Consider the following 18485-nt stretch of genomic DNA (forward strand, 5'->3'; position numbering starts at 1 on the left):
GACGTTTGATCACGTCAGCACAAAAGCAGCAGAGCGACAGGAAATAAAGGTAAAACAGTGAATCTTCAGAATTGATCCTTTATGCAAAGTGCTGTGCTTTTATTTTGAAAGAAACTGTTTCAAAGACATAACAGGACGTCTCGGTGTCTCTCTGAGCTCGTGGACCGTGTTCAGACCGACACAGCTGTCCTGCCGTCCTTCCTCCTGACCTGTCCGATATGAACGAGCGTCCTGCCCTGGGTCCGGCCTCTCAGGCAGACCTCTCGCTGCCTACCATCCTTCATTATTATTGGCAGACCGCAACCCCAACCGAGACCTGAGCGCCGCACTTGACTTCACCATTTCTAACGTGGTTTCTCTCACTGGGAAGGCGTGTGTGACGTTCACAGTGCAGGAGGCTCCTGATTAAAGAGAGGAGACCTTGATAACGTCACAGGTGTGTTATTCTGCTCTCACGTCACAGATTTCACAGGCTGTTGTTCTGCAGAGTCATGACACGTTCAGTTTGTGGCGCCGAACATCAAACGAGGTGATTTTTATTTCCTCTGCACACCTGACGTGTGCCTTTCTCTGCAGACGAAGCGCCGCTGCGTTTAGCATTTTGGTTTCCATGGTGGCTGAAACATGACAGGCTGGGGAAAAAAAAAACAAAAAAAACACTTTGCTATCCCCGCCGGCCTTCCCGCCACGCCGTCATTTGTGGAGCGCCGACCCGCTCAGCAGGCCGGGAGTAAACACAGTAATCAGCGCTGTGTTTGAGTGGAGGCCGACCTGCTGCAGGTCAACGTCTTCATCTTCTGAAGGGAACAACAGCGCCGCCAAAAGCTGAGTCTGCATTTTCACTGGCAGAAGTATTATTATTATTATTATTATTATTATTATTATTATTATTATTATTATTATTATTATTGTGAAAGTCCGGACTCGTGTTCCCGTTCATGGCTGATGAGATGGTCTGATGACGGTTCACCCTTGTTTTCCTCTTTACCACCATTTCTAAATATGAAGGAGCGTCACTGACAGCTTCCCCCGAACGCTGCAGGCTGAGGTCTCAGCTGATGAGCACCTCTGCACACACTCTGAAAACCTTGCGTAAAGAGTCTGTAAAGCAGAGAGAGAGCGGCTGAGGAGCTCCTCGCTGTGCCGCGCAGGTGCATCAACAACAAGCCATTCACGCACATCATCATCCACAACAGTCGGATGTGAGGAGGAAGACAGCAGCTGACTCGGATCAGGACCGAAACGCTGGCATCAGAGGTCTGATCGGCGTCACCGTGTTCACTGCCTTTGATCAGCGCCGTACTGAAACTTAGCGTCCTCATCCAAACACACGTGTCCGACCGCTGTGGGGTTGGTGGCATGTGACACGTGGTGAACACACACTTTCCCTCCTCATCAAACATCATTCCTTCATTACTCTGCACACAAGCTTCATTTCACACTTTTCAGCGACGTGCTGTGCTCTGACGAAAGGACGGAAGGTCACATTAACAATTCGTGGAGCTGATTCTCTGGAAATACACGAGCTGATTTTCTGTTGTGCTGAGTGACATCGTTCTTTCCAGGAAGTCTAAGAAACGACAGACATCGATGCGACATGTACACGTTTACCACCTCCAAACGAAGGAGAAAGCGACTCTTGGTCTGTCTTTGTGTAGCTCTGCAGCGTCTTGTCTCAGGGTGGCCGTAAACCCGGACGCTTCGCTTGATTCACAGACTACAAAGCGCCGCTGCTGCCGCCGAGGTCGCTCGCTGAGTCCAACATAAAGCCCTCAGCGGCGCTGTGTTCAGCTCCCAGGTCAGACTGCAGACTCACTGCAGAGGGAGTGTGGGACTCGTCGTGACAGCGGGAGGCTTTTAAACCTGTCAGAGACTGACTCGCTTTTTTATTTAGAGTGTTGTTGTTTTCCGTGCGACCTCAGCTGCAGCGCCTTTTCCATGGTGTCAGTGCTCTCGCTGCAGCCACGGTGCAGCAGGAATAAATCTGCTTCTTCATCACTTTCATTTGGTTCTTCTTGGTGACTTCGCAGCACGAAGAACAGACATGAATGCTGAAAGTCTGATTCCAGAGCTTCAGATAAGCTGCAGCAGAGCTCAGGACCAGCTTGTTCCATCGACTTCCTGTCACATCGCCTTGACCCCGAACGCCACTCACCTGATTGGACCTCGCTAATAGATTTATCATCAGGATCTATGTGTTCTGGACTGTCTGATGGATTGATTAGCTTCAGCTGATCCAGTTTGTTTAACCTGCAGGTCTGAGCTGAACGTCTGACCTGAAGTCAGATCTCTGGTAAAGCTTCGTGCAGCTGTTGCATTAAGACAACATCACTGATCTGATTGCTAACAACAGCCTCCATCACACGCTCAACCACGTGAGACAATCTGTGCTCATGTCTTCCTGCTGCTGCTGCTTCGGGTGGAGGTCAGGGTGGGTGTGTTTAGTAAAGCATCTTTAGCAGCTTAAATTTAAAGTCACCTTTACCTGAAGCTAACAGACCCGAGGATGCTTCTCACCTCACCCGTTAACGCTCGTCTCGGTCGTACCGGCCTCCTGTTTTTGATCATTCTCAGACCTTCAGTCATGCAGGTCTGCACACACTAAGAGTCGATCAGCAGCAGAAAACGAACTTTTCGGAGAGGAGATGTGAGGTGTCAGAATAAGAAGTAAAAGTAGAAGTAATCATCGCTGCAAAGCAGATCAGAAAGACGTTCGTGGAGGTGGGAGGTTACACTGAAATATCAGAGGCGTTAACTTTACCCAGCAAGCAGAATAGAGATCAGCTTGATGTGGAGAGCTGAAGCAGACTGAGGCAGAGTGAACAACTGGCTCTGCTCTTTCCTTTGTTAAAGCTCTTCAAGCCGTTCAGGGCGCCACCGGCGAGGAACAAAGTTCAACGACTGCACGAAACCTGCAGGAGGAGAGTCTGCGAGCGCTCGTCCTACTTTGGCGCAGACACACTCTGCATTTTAATCCTCGCAGTAAACGAGTTCAACGTGACGCAAGAGGTGAGCGAACTGGGACGAGACGGTCGTCAGAGAAGCTGTTCTTTAAGTGGAGTGTGTACATGTGTACATACTGTGTATATGTGTGCAGACGACAGAGACGACCTGATTTGGGCTGAAACAGGAAGCAGTGTTTTCACTGAGGAGCCTGGATCTTTGCATCCTCTACACTCTGTGTTCTAATGACGTGGTTTTATGGACTCGGTGGTGGGCGGGTACCGAAGGTGGGACACGGACGGCAGACAGGAACGAGCCGCGAGACGAGGGGGCTAATGCAAATCTCCCCCACAGTCTGTCTTATAGACTGCTGCTCTGTTTCACAGCAAGAGGCACAAACAACAGACGCACACAGGATGTTGTGGTGGACGTGGCTACACACCAGCATCATCCAGGAAGACAACAGCACAAATCAAACTCCAGAAACAGCAGCTGCAATAAAAGAGCAGGAAGCAGGAGTGAAGGGCAGTAAAGGAAGTGGAAGTCTGGTCCACGTCGAGAGAAACAGCCGTGAGGAGGCGACTTTGATCGCTCCGTCAGTGAAATGAGAGTTTGAGAGTGACAGCAGGCCTCCTGAGGGAGACGCCAGCTTTCACAGAGACGCCCAAACACTCAGGGTCACAGCGGCGAGTCAAACGTGTTTGACCAGAAACACGGATTCACAAAGTTGAGTGTTTGAGCAACTAAAGGTCACAGTCAACCCTTTCACTGCTTCCTCTTCCTCTTAGCTTTAAACCTGGATGGGACTCTTTCTGTTTCAGGGTTCGAAACGTTTGATGTGGACCATCGTCACTGAGATATTTAATGGATCGTGTCGGCCGCTTTGAGAATTTAAGATTATATTCCTGGGGGGGTTAAAGGTTAAAGTTTGTACTCGTGCCACACATCGACCAATGGAAACCATTTGAAGACACAATCACAACATCATCATCACGGGTACGATCAACACCAACAACAGACAATTTTAAAATCGAGATGCTGACCGATGAAGTCTGTTACCACAGTCACGACCCACTGAACAAAAGGGTTTGCAGTCATGTGACATGTCCATGAACTCTCTGTTTTAAAGTTAACGAAGGCTCAGTGGCGTTTGGCAGATCTCCACACACGCACCCAGAGTCCAGTCACAAACAGAAAACTGTTGCTGTGAACCAAAAGTGTCTTTTACTGTGTGACTGACGGCGACACTTCCTTTCCACAGAGTCACAGCAGGTTAAAACACAGCTGCTGCTCGTTAAAGTAATTACAGGGAAGCTTGATGTAGGTGTTCCAATAAACAGCATCGATAATGACAATAATACTACTGAGAACGACAAAACCTGCTCATTATTTTTACCAGCCGCAGCTGCGTTCACGCTGCCGCCGCACATCTGTGACTTCACAGGGAGACAGTGTGAACGCAGACAGCGAAAAGAGACAAAAACACTTTGTTTAGCACTGAAAACGAGCTCTCATCCTCAGATTAAACCGTTTGTGCAATATGTTTGTTAATCTCACGATGTCTTACGCTGTATTTGACCTAAACCCAAAAGATACACCCTATAGTTAGTTATTATTAGTATTATCAATAACCTAATAATTGATTTAACCTCATTAAATTAGAGAATGTAATTGTAATTATTTTGTGTAATGTCAAATATCTCTCATGTGCATTTACAAGATGCTGTTATAGACAACTTCCAGCAACAAACACGTACACAAAATCCAAAGATCAACATCGCTCATAACATTATGCACCTCTAAATCATGATAATTGGTTCCATTTTTAATTATTTAGGCACCAAATAGCAAAAGAAAGAAGGAAATGCTACTCAACTAAAGCTGATCTGAATTGTTTTGTCCATAAAATGTCAGAAAATAGTGTACAGTGCTCATCTCCAGCTCCAAGTGCCAAGCTGACGCATTCAAATGTCTCCGTTTATGATGATATTAAACAAATAAAAGCAACAATCCTCACACTGGAGAAGATGCAGCCAGACTATATTTGGTATCCTGATCAAACAATTTCACACTTTTCTTCAAGCCTGAGAAACTCTCTATATGGAGGGTCATTCTTCCCCTGAAACAACAGCAGCGACACGCACACTCACAAAGCTCCAGTGTGTGAAGAAGCCACAGAGTCGCAGCAGAACACATTAACATGAGATCCCCTGACTCCACCTTCACCTGCAGGATCGGCCTGCTGAGGAAGACCTGGCTGTTTCAGAGACACCATCAGATTAAAAGATTCATTGTCTGGGACATTTTTTGTAGTGTGAAGCCTTTGGGGAAGAGTCAGCGTGACGCCGTTAGCAGCTTAACACTTGTTCTTTTTCACCCATCGAGGAGATGGGCCAGCGTTTCCTCAGCCATCAATACGCTGCACTAATCTGCTCCGCTATGAGCGAGCTGCTCGCCGTCCAACTGACCGGGCCGGAAAATGTTAGCTGAGCCTCAGAAAGAGTGAATGAGTGACTGAGGGAAGGTGAGAGATTGTTTAAAATACCACAGAGTGGAACTAAAGAGGAGAAAGACAGAGCATCTGAGAGCAGGAGCTGCTGGAGGCACTCCTGATGGATACTACATCTACTTCCTAAACCGTCCTCCACCCCAACCTGGCATCAGGGGAGGTGACGCTGTCATCTACCTCCTACACAGATCGCTCTCTCACCTGGAAAAGGCCGTCAGCGTCATACAGCCTGACAGTAATGGCTGCCTACAAGCACAAATCACTGAACCTCCACCTGCAGACGTTCTCCACCGGCCGGTGGAACCTCCTCCAGATCACTGCAGAGAGAACCAAAGAGCTGGTGGTGGACTTCTGCCTGGTGGAGTCTTTCCTGCGCGTTCACCTGAATAATAAACTGGAGCAGACTGACATCTCAGAATAGGAAGAGGTGGAGCAGACCGGATCTGCTGGAGTGCAGGGGGCACTTCTGAGGTCATTTTCTGACTGCTGGGGCAGCAGTCTTCCTCTATGGAGGATCTGCTGGGGCCGCAGTCATCCTCTGTGGAGGGTCTGCTGGGGCCGCAGCATCTCCACTGCTGACAGGAAGACACTGAACAGCTCTGTCCTGGGATGCCTCCTCCACCCAGCGGAGGCGATGGGAGAGAGGAGGATGATGGCGAAGCCGCCGTCCCTGATGGAGGACATGTCCACACAGCAGAGCTAACCGTGTCACTCATGTGCAATATCAATGTTTCCTATGTGGAATAACGTGAATTCAGCCATTGTCTGCTCCTACTTGTCATTGTGTCGACTTATTTATCGTATCTTCCTCTTTTACCTGACGCTTCTTCCTATGACACGATCCTCTTTGCTCCCCGCTGAGGGATTAATGAAGGATTTTCTTATCTTAAAACACAAAAAAGGACTCAGTACGTGGATCTGACGCTAACGTGGCACAAAACAGTTGACGGATGAATGAAAAGTCAAAGCTCGCTGCTCCACTAAAACAGAAGTTAGGCAGCCTTCATCGGAGCAGCTGCATGATTAAAAACAAGGCTGGTCTCATATCAGTTTCACCGTCCACTGGAGGACAGACTGAATATGCTTTCTATAATTTCTATCTGAACTTATATGTCAGTATAGGTGGAGTGGAGACACTGAGTCATGCAGGAAGTTGTCACGGCGGAGACTGAAGACGTTTCACAGATTAAAAATGCGCTGACGTACAGTTTGTCATTACGGACGCAGAGCAGATCACAGGGTTGAACCCCGGCGTCTCAGACAGGTGGACACCCGCGTGGGTTTGAGACGCTGCTGAAGTTTGGACCTCAGGAGACCACAGTCTGAGCCGGACAGAAATAGCAACTGCAAAGGATTCTGGGCTGTTTGCTTCAGCCTGCACAAGAGACTGAGAGTGTGACGTTTCAAGCGCAGATCCAGGATCAGTACAGCTGTCAGTTACTGCACAGCTGACCTGAAACTGTGTGAGCAAACCCAGTCTGTCTGTGTGGAAAACACATTTCAGGACAGCGGCATTCATCTGTGCTCATTTCTATTCAGGCAGCTTTCAGGGTTCAGAACCACTTTCTCTGGAGGTGTAAACAAAAGTGAGGTCAACAGAGGTCAACTTAGACTGTAAACGCACCGCCGCTGTTTAATCCTACAGAGGCAGAACACCTGAAACACACACTCAACACGATGAGTCAGCGAAACACAAACGACCAGCGGAGAAACAAGCACTCCCACCGCTTTCTCAAAGTGTCAAAAAAGTACAAGTAAAAGACCAAAATCCATTCAAAATCCAAGTACAAGTCCATCAGCTAAATGTAGTTGAAGTATTAGAAGTAAAAGTACTCACTGTGCAGTAAAATGCCTCCTGTGACTGATCTCTGATTCTACGTGACATTAACAGATGGTTCATGCTGAAGCATCAATGTTAGAGCAGCGTTTTACTGCTGGAGCTGCTGCAGGTGGAGCGACTTTAGGCTGCTTCGTATACAACAGGTCAGCAGGTAAATCTATACAGGTGAATGAGCGAGGGAGCGTCAGACGATTAAAGCCTCTTACTGTTCAGGAGAGGTTACTGTTGACTGTTCGTCCCGTCTGTCGACACAAACGTTCACGTTTACACTCGGATTAAACACCGTTAGAAAGCTCAGATTCACGTGAACCGACTGCTGGAAACCATTTGGAGATACAATCACAGCGCCAACAGCAAACAAACCGTTCTTAAACTTGACGTAACATTGAAGAAACTCACCGCTGACGTCTCTCATTGATCCACAGATCGATTAAACTCCAACGAAAACGGCCTGAAACATCCACAAAGGTCCAGAAGATCCACTGCAGTGAAGATATTTAGTCCAGAACATGACAATAATCCACAGAAACATGTTTTCTGCTCTGTGTTTCCCCCTTACAACATACAGAGTGGCGCCATTTTGTCTCCAGGTCCTCTGTGGAGCCTCAGGGTTCAAATCAAACCTCACTTGACCAATCACGACCTGCCACATGAAGCCAGGCCTCCAGAGAAGCCAATAACAGCCCGAGTTGAACAGAAGGGCCTCCTTCTGGTCTAAAGTTTGAAGATCAAGCCAATCACAGCTGACTTTACAAATGATTGACACTTTGAAAAGCCAATGAAACTCTAAACATGCTGATACACCATTTTACTAGTTCTTCACACCTCAAGTCAAGGATTGAGTCAGTCAAATTTGGGATATTTCACATGGTTTGAAGTGATAAATAGAGTAAATGGCCTCAATATAAAGATGTACACTCAAATTATGGGTATAGACATCTTAAATATGAATCCAGATGGCCAAAATGTAGCTTTCATGAATATAGAAATAGATATTTATGCAGATTTTGGAGAACAAAGTGATATACCATTAGAGAAAACATGAAAAGATTCAGTTTCTGTGGTACTGCTGTAGTTTTTATTGAACTTGAAGTCGTGTAGGGCTCCACTGTGTCTTCCAGCTAATGTTTTAGGCTGATTTTCACTGGACTGCTATGAGGTCAATGGGAGAGGACAGAAGACAAAACAAAGCTCTGATACACAAATCTGTTTTCAGTTTTTGTACTTTTTTCTAATCTCAGATTTTTTTTAATGTGAAAGTTTCTGTTTTTCTTTTTAAACACCTTATAGATCTCTCTTTATCAGTATTTCTCTCCATCAGTCATCTCTTCCCTCCCGGCCCTCTGGCCTTTCATCAAACCCTTGACCCTTGTGTCCCAGCGTACCTGCCCTTCAGCTCCTCCCTGCTGGCTCGGACTCTGCGCCTCCTCGCCAGCAGTCCTGTCCTCCTGGAAACCTTGGCCCTTCTCCTCCAGAGTCCGGATGCGCTTACCTTCGTCCCCCCAGGCCTCCATTGAGCCAGTTTATTCCATTTTTACACTGCTGTTCATCTGCCATCATTGATTCAGTTTGTCATGAATTGGCCTCTGTGTCCGTCACTCCACAAGTATTATCACCATATCTACAGACACCATGACATCCGGGGACAGGACTCAGAAAAGCTTCCACAGCTTCAGGATGTAAAACAAGGAGCTCTTCTGTTTGCACCACTTTTAATGAATGCCTGACTCAGTATCCATGTGATGATCTGACCTCTGTGCTGTCATCACAAGTCAGCCTGGAGACACTTTCAAACTAAAAGTGCTTCTTCTGAGGCCAGATCAGCATCAGGAAGCTCTGGACAGACACTTTCTGTGCCGCTGCACGCTCAGTGATGTAATTAACCAAGGTCATTCTCCACCAACTAATTACTCCTCTTGGCTCAAACCGCAGTGCAGAGAGGAGCTGGAAGAGCAAAGAGGGACTTGAACTTCTGCCACCGGCCTCTGGAGGTCATCGGGTGACAGTTTCATCTCCAGAAAGCTCAGCGTGACACCAGAAGTTCAAGAGTTCAACAAACACAAACAGCACAGAAGATAATGAGATTTTAAAAACTGAAATGTTTCGCCGGGCGTCAGTGGAGAGCACAGACTCAGAGGGGAGTTTCCACATCAAAGGCTCATGGCTGTGACGTCACTTCAGCGTCTGAACATGACAAAAATCTGAGGATGTGCAGTTCAGACCAGACGTCTGCAGCAGCACTGCAGCACTGCTCCACCCGATAACACAAAACAACACAAAGCTTCATCCCTCCATTTTCTATGCTGGCTTCTTGTGTGTGTGCGTGTGTGTGTGTGTGTGTGTGTGTGTGTGTGTGTGTGTGTGTGTGTTCGGGGTTATTCAGACATTACAGAACAGCACCATAACCTGTTCCTGTGAGCGTGCAGGTTCCAGAAGCCGCCCTCAGGAGCTGAGCTGATCCTCCTCATCGAGGACCTGCTGCTGCTGCAGACCACATTTTGGTTAGTGAGCGTTTTTAGATGGGGTTGCCTAGCAACTGAGACTCTTTGTTGTACACGGCTGTGTCATCGTGCTGGAGCAAACACACACACACGACGGACACACACGCTTCCTCATCTGAACAAGCACACCCACCAACATGCTAAATATAGACGGCCATTGATGGAGTCAGCATACTCGTGCTGTCTCGGGGGGGCGGAGGGTTACAGCTCCGTGCTTTATGTATGAACACCTCCCGGTTCCTCCGGTTCCACTGTTTGCATGCGACGACGCAGCACAAACGTCCTCTGACAGCTTTAACCGCTGCGCGCGCGGCTGCTGAGCGCAGCGTCAACACAAACCGCTCAGCAGCAGGTCAGAACTGAAGCCCGAGCACCAGGAACCGGACCGGCGAGACTGGAAGACCAGAGAGAGCAAAGCAGACCCCCCTGCCCATCCAGAGGGGTTACCGTGGCAACGAGTCACATGGTTACCCTTGGTAACCGTTGCAACTGGTCCAGATGCCAGTGGGGAGCTTTGGGGGGGGGGGGGCAAGCTGTCAACGAGCAGCGGGTGGAGGCTAAAGGAGTTGAATGAGGATGAAAACAGTGTTTTCTGTCTATTGTTCACAGAGAGAAGACAACAGGAAATATAACAAGGCTCGTCAGGAGGGGAGGAAGAGGAAAATAACTCTTCATCAACTCTGGTCCGTTTGTTTGAAGCTAATCACAAGGTAACAGCTTCTGATAATGAAACATTGAACATTTTCTTCCACACTTTACCATGATGACGTGCTGTAAGAACAAAATGCTTCCATCACCTCATTATGAGAACTTTTTGTTTGTTCTTCCCACCTTTTTTCCCACCCTCGTCATCTCTGTTCAGGTTTGAACTTTAAGCTCAAGTTCGGATCATTTTCTGCTTTTTTATATTATTTTCGTGTCCTTCGCAGCAACATCAACTGTTCATCCAGCGGGAGAAGCTGGAAGGAAGGGGGGTCGGAAATGAGCTGCACCGCATGAATAAGGAGAATATCACTAATTTTCAAAGACTAAACCTGCACATGCTGCTGTTTGTCTGCTCCTGCACTGATGCAGGTTATTAGCAGTTTTGGGTAAGTAACTAAATGGAACTGATTACTGTTCTTTAACGATCATTCAGCCTCCAGAAGTAACAGTGTTAGTGGTTTAGTTTAATCCCTCAGTAACACGTTACTAATTTAAGCATTAGGCTTTCCGCCCTCACTGTTTACAAGTCGCTGCCACTGATTACACCTTTGCTGCACACCTGCGGATCAGATCCTCTCAGAAACACGTGCCTTTGTTTTATGTCTCTCCTCCTCAACATTAACGAGCCTGCAGCTGGTCTCTGACTGACGTCTTGTCTCTGCTCACTTTCTCCTCTATATTCTTCTAACCCATTAAATTTGGAAATTTACAGTTTTCTGCAGCATCTAGTATATCTCTTTTATAAGCATTGTGCCGCCTCTTGTTTTCTGAGATCATCCCATCTGATTTTCAGCCGTGTAAAACTGTCAAAGCTCTGTGGGTTTGGGAGTCGTGAGGTTTAATGAGAAAGGGCGAGGCCTCCTCTGCTGAACGTGTTGTTGTAGCACGGGAAGGTAGTTTGGATAACAGCCTGCACCAGACAGCAGATGTGACTGAATGTGTGTTACTGCTGTTTATTTGCATGGTGTGGTTATGCTGAGTCAGCTGAAACACACTCGTTAAGCTAACTTTTAGAGCTAATACAGGCTACATAGGCTCGTTTCACTGATCTAAGATCCACTTTACTTTCAGGCTGATTAAAGTCTGATATTCCAGACGCATGAAGATCGTCCAGTTCCATAAAAGAAGGAGGTGATGGAGGGAAGAAAGATGCTGAAAGATGTGAAACAGGTGAGTTGAACTGACACACTAAGAACTGCTGAGCTCTACGTTTGTAAATCTGAACAAAGCGATTCTTTATGAATTCTAATTAGCATACAAGCTAACAATGTCTGCAGCCTTGGAGTTGTTAGAGTATTTTGATTGGGCTAGGCTAACAGTTCCCCTCTGCTTCCACTCTTTAGGCTAAGCTAGGCTAAAAACACCCAGGTGTGACACTGATGTTCAACTTCTCTTCTGACGGAGGAGGACGGACAACAAGCGTCTTTCCTCAGCGGTCAGACACAGTGTGCCGTTCCTGCTGTTTGCAGCCATGTTGATGTGACATCACATTTGGGCTTAAACCTCTGAGACGCTAGCAGCTGAGAAAGGTTTTATGATGAATTTTCCAAGTTTTCCTGTCTAGTCTGCAGCACAATAACAGTCCGGCAGGGTGTGGCCACAGGGATCCTTTATTGTCTTTACAGTCGCAGCTGAGGAGGAGGAGGGAGGAGGAGAAGGAGAAGTAAACTGAAGAGGAGAGAACAGCAAGAAGAAAGCAGAGAGAGAGTTTATCTGATGAGAAGACAAAGAGAGGACAGGAGTGGATGGGGTGTGGGGGTTTGGGGAGATGAGGGGAAAGAGAAATGAGAAGGGAGGGCAAACAGAGGGGGGGCACAAATGAGGCTGATAGAAGAGCAGAGAGCCAATAGGAACGCTGAGAATCCTCCAACTATGAACAAACAGTGACAAATCAGCTCCTCAGCTGTGTGTTAGTGTCCACCTGATGAATGTCAGTCCGATACACACACTCTTTTAGCTCTGTTTTTGGTCTCCACCAGCTCCAGAGGGAAATGTTTGGCTCTTCGGCCGCTGAATGCTGGATCCTGGACAGCTAAACGATGAGCTGACTCTCACTGAAACGCTCAGTAAAGCTGAGGGGAGCTCCAGCTAAGAAAAGGACATTGAATAGATGTGAAGGAAATCAGTGAAAAACAGTATTTCTGTTCAAAGAAAGAGCTGAAAAGTAAAGAAAAATGTCCCCCATAAGAATAATGGTACAGATAATAGCAATGATTTTGCCTGATCATTTTGTTTGCTGAGGCCCTTTAAAACTGGGTCATTGTTTGAATACCAGCTTGTATTTGACGATTTACGGTTCAGCACGACCTGTGAAAAGTTCTGAGAAATCCCAAAAAGAGAGAACATAGAGATACGAGGAGGAAATGAACACGCATGAATGAAGGCGTGCACAGAGAGGATGAGAGCAAAATACTTTTACAGATCCGGAGAGAGCGAGAGGCCAAAGGAGGAGTCGGACGGACGGCCGAGTGAGCGTTTTGAGGGCAACAAAGACTGAACGAGGTGAGGCCTGTGATCAATTATTCACAAGCACGGGCAGGCTGGAAAATGTCAGCAGGCTCTGCACATGCTCAGACCACAGCACTACACACACACACACACACACACACACACACACACACATACACACACACACACACACATACACACACACACACACACATACACACACACACACACACACACACACACACACACATACACACACACACACACACACACACACACACACACACAGGCTGCAGGTGTGTCAGGCTGCACATTAGAGCATCTTCCCTCTGAGTTCTGGAGGAATCACCGCTGCGATGGTAAAGGTGGCGACTGTAATGCTTTCTGTCTCCAAATTAAGACATGTTGAGGTGTGTGTGTAAAAGTCCTTGGTGCAGAGACATGTCCACAAAATGTAGAAGACACAAAAAGGAGACATGAAGAAGACTGTAGATATAAAACCAGACTCGGACGGGAAGGTGGTGGCGAGCTGGAGAATGAAATATTAAATGTGCTTCTCGGTAAGATAACCCATCATTCCAGAAAGCATTTTAGCCGGCGGGAAATTACAGGACAAAGTCTGTACGAGAAAGGTTCATTCAGCGGGACGAGGACAAAAGAGACAGACAGAAGTCTGATCAGTGGAGCCTCAGACGGGAGGCAAAGATTCACCGCCAACAGGAGCTGCTAACAGCCAATCCAGCAAACTGTGAACGGGGTGTTTTCAGTCAGGTGAGTACCAGGAGACGGTGTGGGTAGTCGCCTCATCGATGTCCTCCTCTTCAGCTTCCTGCCCGGTGGATGATGAAGATGCTCTTCTCAGGCCCTGGTTGAGTCTCAGATTAGCTGTCTCCATCCACAGGTCAACGCTGGCTTTGGGTCACATGTCTTGATGCTTGATGCTGGGCTAACAATCAGGATTCTTGTATTTACTTTTTGGACCGAGTCCTCGTCAGAGGACGAGTGTGTTTGGCCTCTTGAAATGTTAGAGAAAAACATCACGAACAGCTTGTTGTTCCTCATTCAAGCTGTTAAGCATGCGAGTGACTGCACTTTTCATCTTGACCAGCTTGTTTGTTAGCGTTAGCTTGTGCCACATTAGTGTGCTCCTTCCTGCTTTTGTGTTTATCTAATAATGGGTGACTGAAATCCTTTCAGTGTGTATGAACACACTCGTTTGTTTGTCTGCCGGACGTCGATGTGAACGACATGTCTTGCGCCACATTTCGTTGCGCTCGTCGTTAGCTTTGAGCCACGACGCATCTTGAGTGTTGCATTACTGCCATCTGCTGGACTCTATCAGCCTCACAGTGTCCCCCTAAAGAAGTCCCGTTCACAGCATTGACCCGAGTCAGCTGCTGCTGGAACACAAAGGCAACAGGTGGACACTAATGATGGTTTTTGTCACATACGTGTACCAGTTATGTGCATCCGTATGTATGAGGGACTGTGAGACGTGATCCTCAGTTGTTTGATCAGCAGAGTTTCTCATATAAAAATCTCTCTGTGATCTTAATGCAGTGACAGCAGATGAACAGATATGTTCAGTGTCATATTTGACTGGAGGTCTTGGGCTCAGGGGTGTGGTCCTCCTCTGTCTAAGTGCTCAGTGCCATCTGTTCTGCAGATTCCATTATGTGAGTAAGAAAAAGACGTCTGCACGTCCCAGAGCCCAAATGTTTTCCAGATCTAATTATCCCTTAAATTATCCCTTAAAGGCTACGGGGCGGGAGGAGAGGAGTCTTCAGCCTGTTTTCATCCTGAGCTCCTCATCCATCATCTGGGAGACGGCAGCGAACATCAGGAGGAGCAGAGCGAGGAAGATGAGACGGTGGAGAAACAGCGCGGACGGATTTTCTGTATTTTAAAAAACTGTGAGACGCAGCAAACTCTCAAACAACAGCTGAACCTACGAGGGGCTGAACGATGACACGATGAGTCACCTGTTCAGGTACAGACAGGACGGCTGCAGCTAGCTGTTAGCATGCTAACTTCAGTTCATGTCACTGCGGCTCAACACACAAACGTCTCTGACAGTCACAACTGAGTCTTCTTCATGTTCTGATGATCATTTTAGTTCTTTTTTTTTTTTTAATTAATTTTGGAACTAATATTCCTATAAATTGCACCTTTAAGTGGTTTTCTGAGCAAAAATGCCAAAATTCTTTGGGTCTATTTTGTCCGTGGGGTTTTGGACTGTAAATTGTTGCAGTGGACATTTCTTTTGCTAATTTCTGACATTTTATCCTTCTAAAGATTACAGATTAATCCAGGGCAGATGAATCATTTTTGGTTTGAGGTTGTGTGATTTTCATTTTAATGACGTTTATGGTCGAGTGTGTTCACTCTGCTTCAGTTTGATTCAAACAGGCACGTCAGCCCGCTGACGATGATGAGACACCACGATGCTGTTCTCAGCCAGCAGCACAGGTTCTATCAGCAAACAAAGAAAAGAGGAAATTGTGATCAAACGTCATTCAGAGTTTTTCTTCGACTTTGTGTCTTTGTTTGTTGTTTGGTTCCCAGCTGACAGCTTGGCTTGTTTTCAAAGATTTCCCACATGTGGAAAGTCAAAGGGAAGAAACGAAACCTTTACAAATGGAGGCTGAGCGGCACCGTTTTCAATCAGCGGAGCTCAAACTGAAGACTGAAGGTTCAGTCGAACCTCTCGGATCTGATTCCAGACGTCTTTGTTCAGGACAAGACAGTGAATCAACTAATCAGACGCAGTGAAAAGTCATTGACCGGAGCTGCTGCTGCCCTTTACAAACGTTTGGAATTGGAAAATCCAACTTGTCAAGTCAGCAGTCCCCTGAATCCCTCTGCCATCGCCTCCCGCTGTGTCCTCTCCCGCCCTTCACACACCACACGTGGGCTGGCATCTTCGCCAGCGATTTGGCTTCAATATGTGTTAAACATTACCGGATATACACTCAATGTCTCTGCTCATTCAGTTCTATCCCATTTCCATGCTAACACGACACCTCCTGTGTCTCTAACCTGGTCCAAGAGCTCACCTTCCCTCCACACAGGTCCGACCAACCTTAACCTCTAAAGGCAAACAGACGGCTGAGAGAGTCACGTAAACGCAGGTGATGAAGCTGTTATGTGTCTGTCTCCAGTATGACTCCCTTAAAAGTCAAGCCTGGTCTTCATTTAACCGAAAAGAAAAGATCCGATGATCAGAAAAACTGCAAACAACCATATCAGCAAAAATCTGCTGACAGACAAAACAGCATTTCCACAAAAAAGCTCTGAAGTGACCAAAGTGCAAACTCTGATGAGTCACATTATGAATGATAATTAACAGCATTTGACAGCTACTAAAATGAGGTCATGTCAGCACTTTCAGCTCCCTTAAAGCCTTAATATCTTCTTAATGAAAAGATCGTTTCTAAAATTACTACCAAGACACACATTTCAGAAAGAGAAAGGAGGTATGAAGCGTCAGAGCACCTGTAGAAACTCACTCTGAAGAGTCCACTTGAAAACCGGCTGACACCAAACCTGCTGACCTGTTTGCAGCTTTTAGTCTGACAAAATCTTCAGTCGTGACCCTTAGCTACAGCTGAGCGCTAACATCAGAGTGCTAATGCTAACATGGCGACGTCTACCAGGAGTCACAAGAGAAAGATCCTGATTTCGGTTGAACGTTCATGAAACATCTTCAGCGTCAGGTCACTGCTGACTCCCTGACGTTAAGCTCCCTGCTGTCAGAGCCTGAACACAACCGTAAAAAAGCTGAATAATGCTGCAGACGGTGCGAGTGGAGAGCAAGGTCGCCTATTTTGGCAGAAAACAAATGACTTTCAGCATCAGTGTTTGTGCGACTTCTCAGGTACGTTAATAACGATATTCATTATTTATTTACAGATTATTATGTGATATATGTTGATCATTTACAGATTATTAATATGTGATATTTATGTTGTCCTTGATAGTTATGAACGGTGCACGACATGAATGACGGGTCCTTCTCTTTGAAACAAGTAGTTTTTGGTCTGGAAGCTTCCTGTGAAGTCCACATCGCAGGGAGATACGAGGTGACTGGAACGCACCGCGAGCTAGGCGTATTAGCATGCTAACATTCGCTAATTAGCATTAAACACAAAGTCCAGCTGAGGCTGATGGGACTGTTGTTAGTTTTGCAGGTATTTGGTCAAAAACCAAAGAATCGGCACTAGATGCCACCTCAGAGGATCCCTGAGGTTATTAAATTCACGCTAACAGGAACATGAAGGTCTGAACCACATTTCATCCATCAGTATCTGTGGCTCCTTTTCCTTCCCAGCGCCACATGAAGCACTGATGCACTCCTCTGTTGACTCTCAGCTCTCGCCACAGCCTCACAGAAAAACATCAAAATCCCTCTGCAAACACAGAGAGCTCGCCTCTGTCTCTGCCAAAACACACTGACTCCAAAAAAGCGAGGAAGAAACAAACCCGGCGGCGCAGCCAATCACCCGGGGCTTAATCGCCAGCATTCAGGAAGCAGGAAGCTTTACGGGGAGGCAGTCATGTCTCAGGAGAAACCTCGGAGGAATCAGAAACGATCCTCCATTACGGCCCTGGGAGGGCGGAGGGGGCAGAGAGAGGCGGATGGGGGCAGAAAGGGTAGAACAAATGGTTCCTGGTGCAAAATAAAGCATGAATAAATGATGAGAGCGGAGTTCACAGTGGAGCTAAGTGCTCTGTCAGCGAGGGGGGAGCTAGCCGGGGAGGAGGTCTGCAGCTCAATGCTACGGTCTCACACGTCAACCACGTCCGAAACAGAAAGCCCAACACACACACACACTCTGTGGATGGTGTTCTGAGGAGATGCTGGACTTCCTGCTAACATTAACATCTTTATGCTTGAGGACTTCATTATCAAGAAGAGCCGACGTAGCTGGATGTTGGATGGCAGACGGCGTGTTTACATGGAGGACAGCTGCTGCAGCATTCAGGCCCTCACTGGACTGCAGCCTGGCTTCCTTCCTCAGGATGCACGATTAAAAACGTTTAACGTTAGAGCTGGAGCTCCATGAGTTCATGAAATCTAAAAATATGAACCCTTTCAAACTCCATATTTAGCTTTTGACAACTTGACACTGATTCTGCACACGAGGATCAGTTGACTGGTTGTGCTTACTTTCTGGTGGACCGTGATGATGTCACAGTGATGTCATCAGGGTTATCTTATGTGATGGACCTCGGGCGTACCACCAGCAAACTCTGGAGGACACCTGCTCGAAAACCAAACTGACACTTGTCTCGCTCACTGTTAGCAGGCGTCTGCTCATCTGTCTTCATGTTCACGTCAGAATCTCCCAGCTGAACTGAGATATGTGATGTCATTAAAAACATAAGCTGATCAGCTCGATCGTTCTTAGTCAGGACCTCCAGCATTTGGAGTGAAAAATAAGTGTAACACACCTCTTCTGTACGTTAGTGTCTGTGCTGTGTTCGTCTAAACACTCAACCAGATTCCTGAGGTTCTTTTAAAGTGTGAGAGTAATTA

The 18485-nt window shown here is 46.9% G+C and overlaps 1 protein-coding gene across 2 annotated transcripts in view; it reads right to left on the bottom strand.

Annotated features, from left to right (window-relative positions):
* Positions 1 to 18485, bottom strand: part of kcnq3 (potassium voltage-gated channel, KQT-like subfamily, member 3) — an 83516-nt gene that overhangs the window by 43816 nt on the left and 21215 nt on the right. The window lies entirely within an intron of this gene.

The sequence above is a fragment of the Chaetodon auriga genome, chromosome 12 (genome assembly GCF_051107435.1).
Source record: "Chaetodon auriga isolate fChaAug3 chromosome 12, fChaAug3.hap1, whole genome shotgun sequence".
Taxonomy (NCBI): Eukaryota; Metazoa; Chordata; class Actinopteri; order Chaetodontiformes; family Chaetodontidae; genus Chaetodon; species Chaetodon auriga.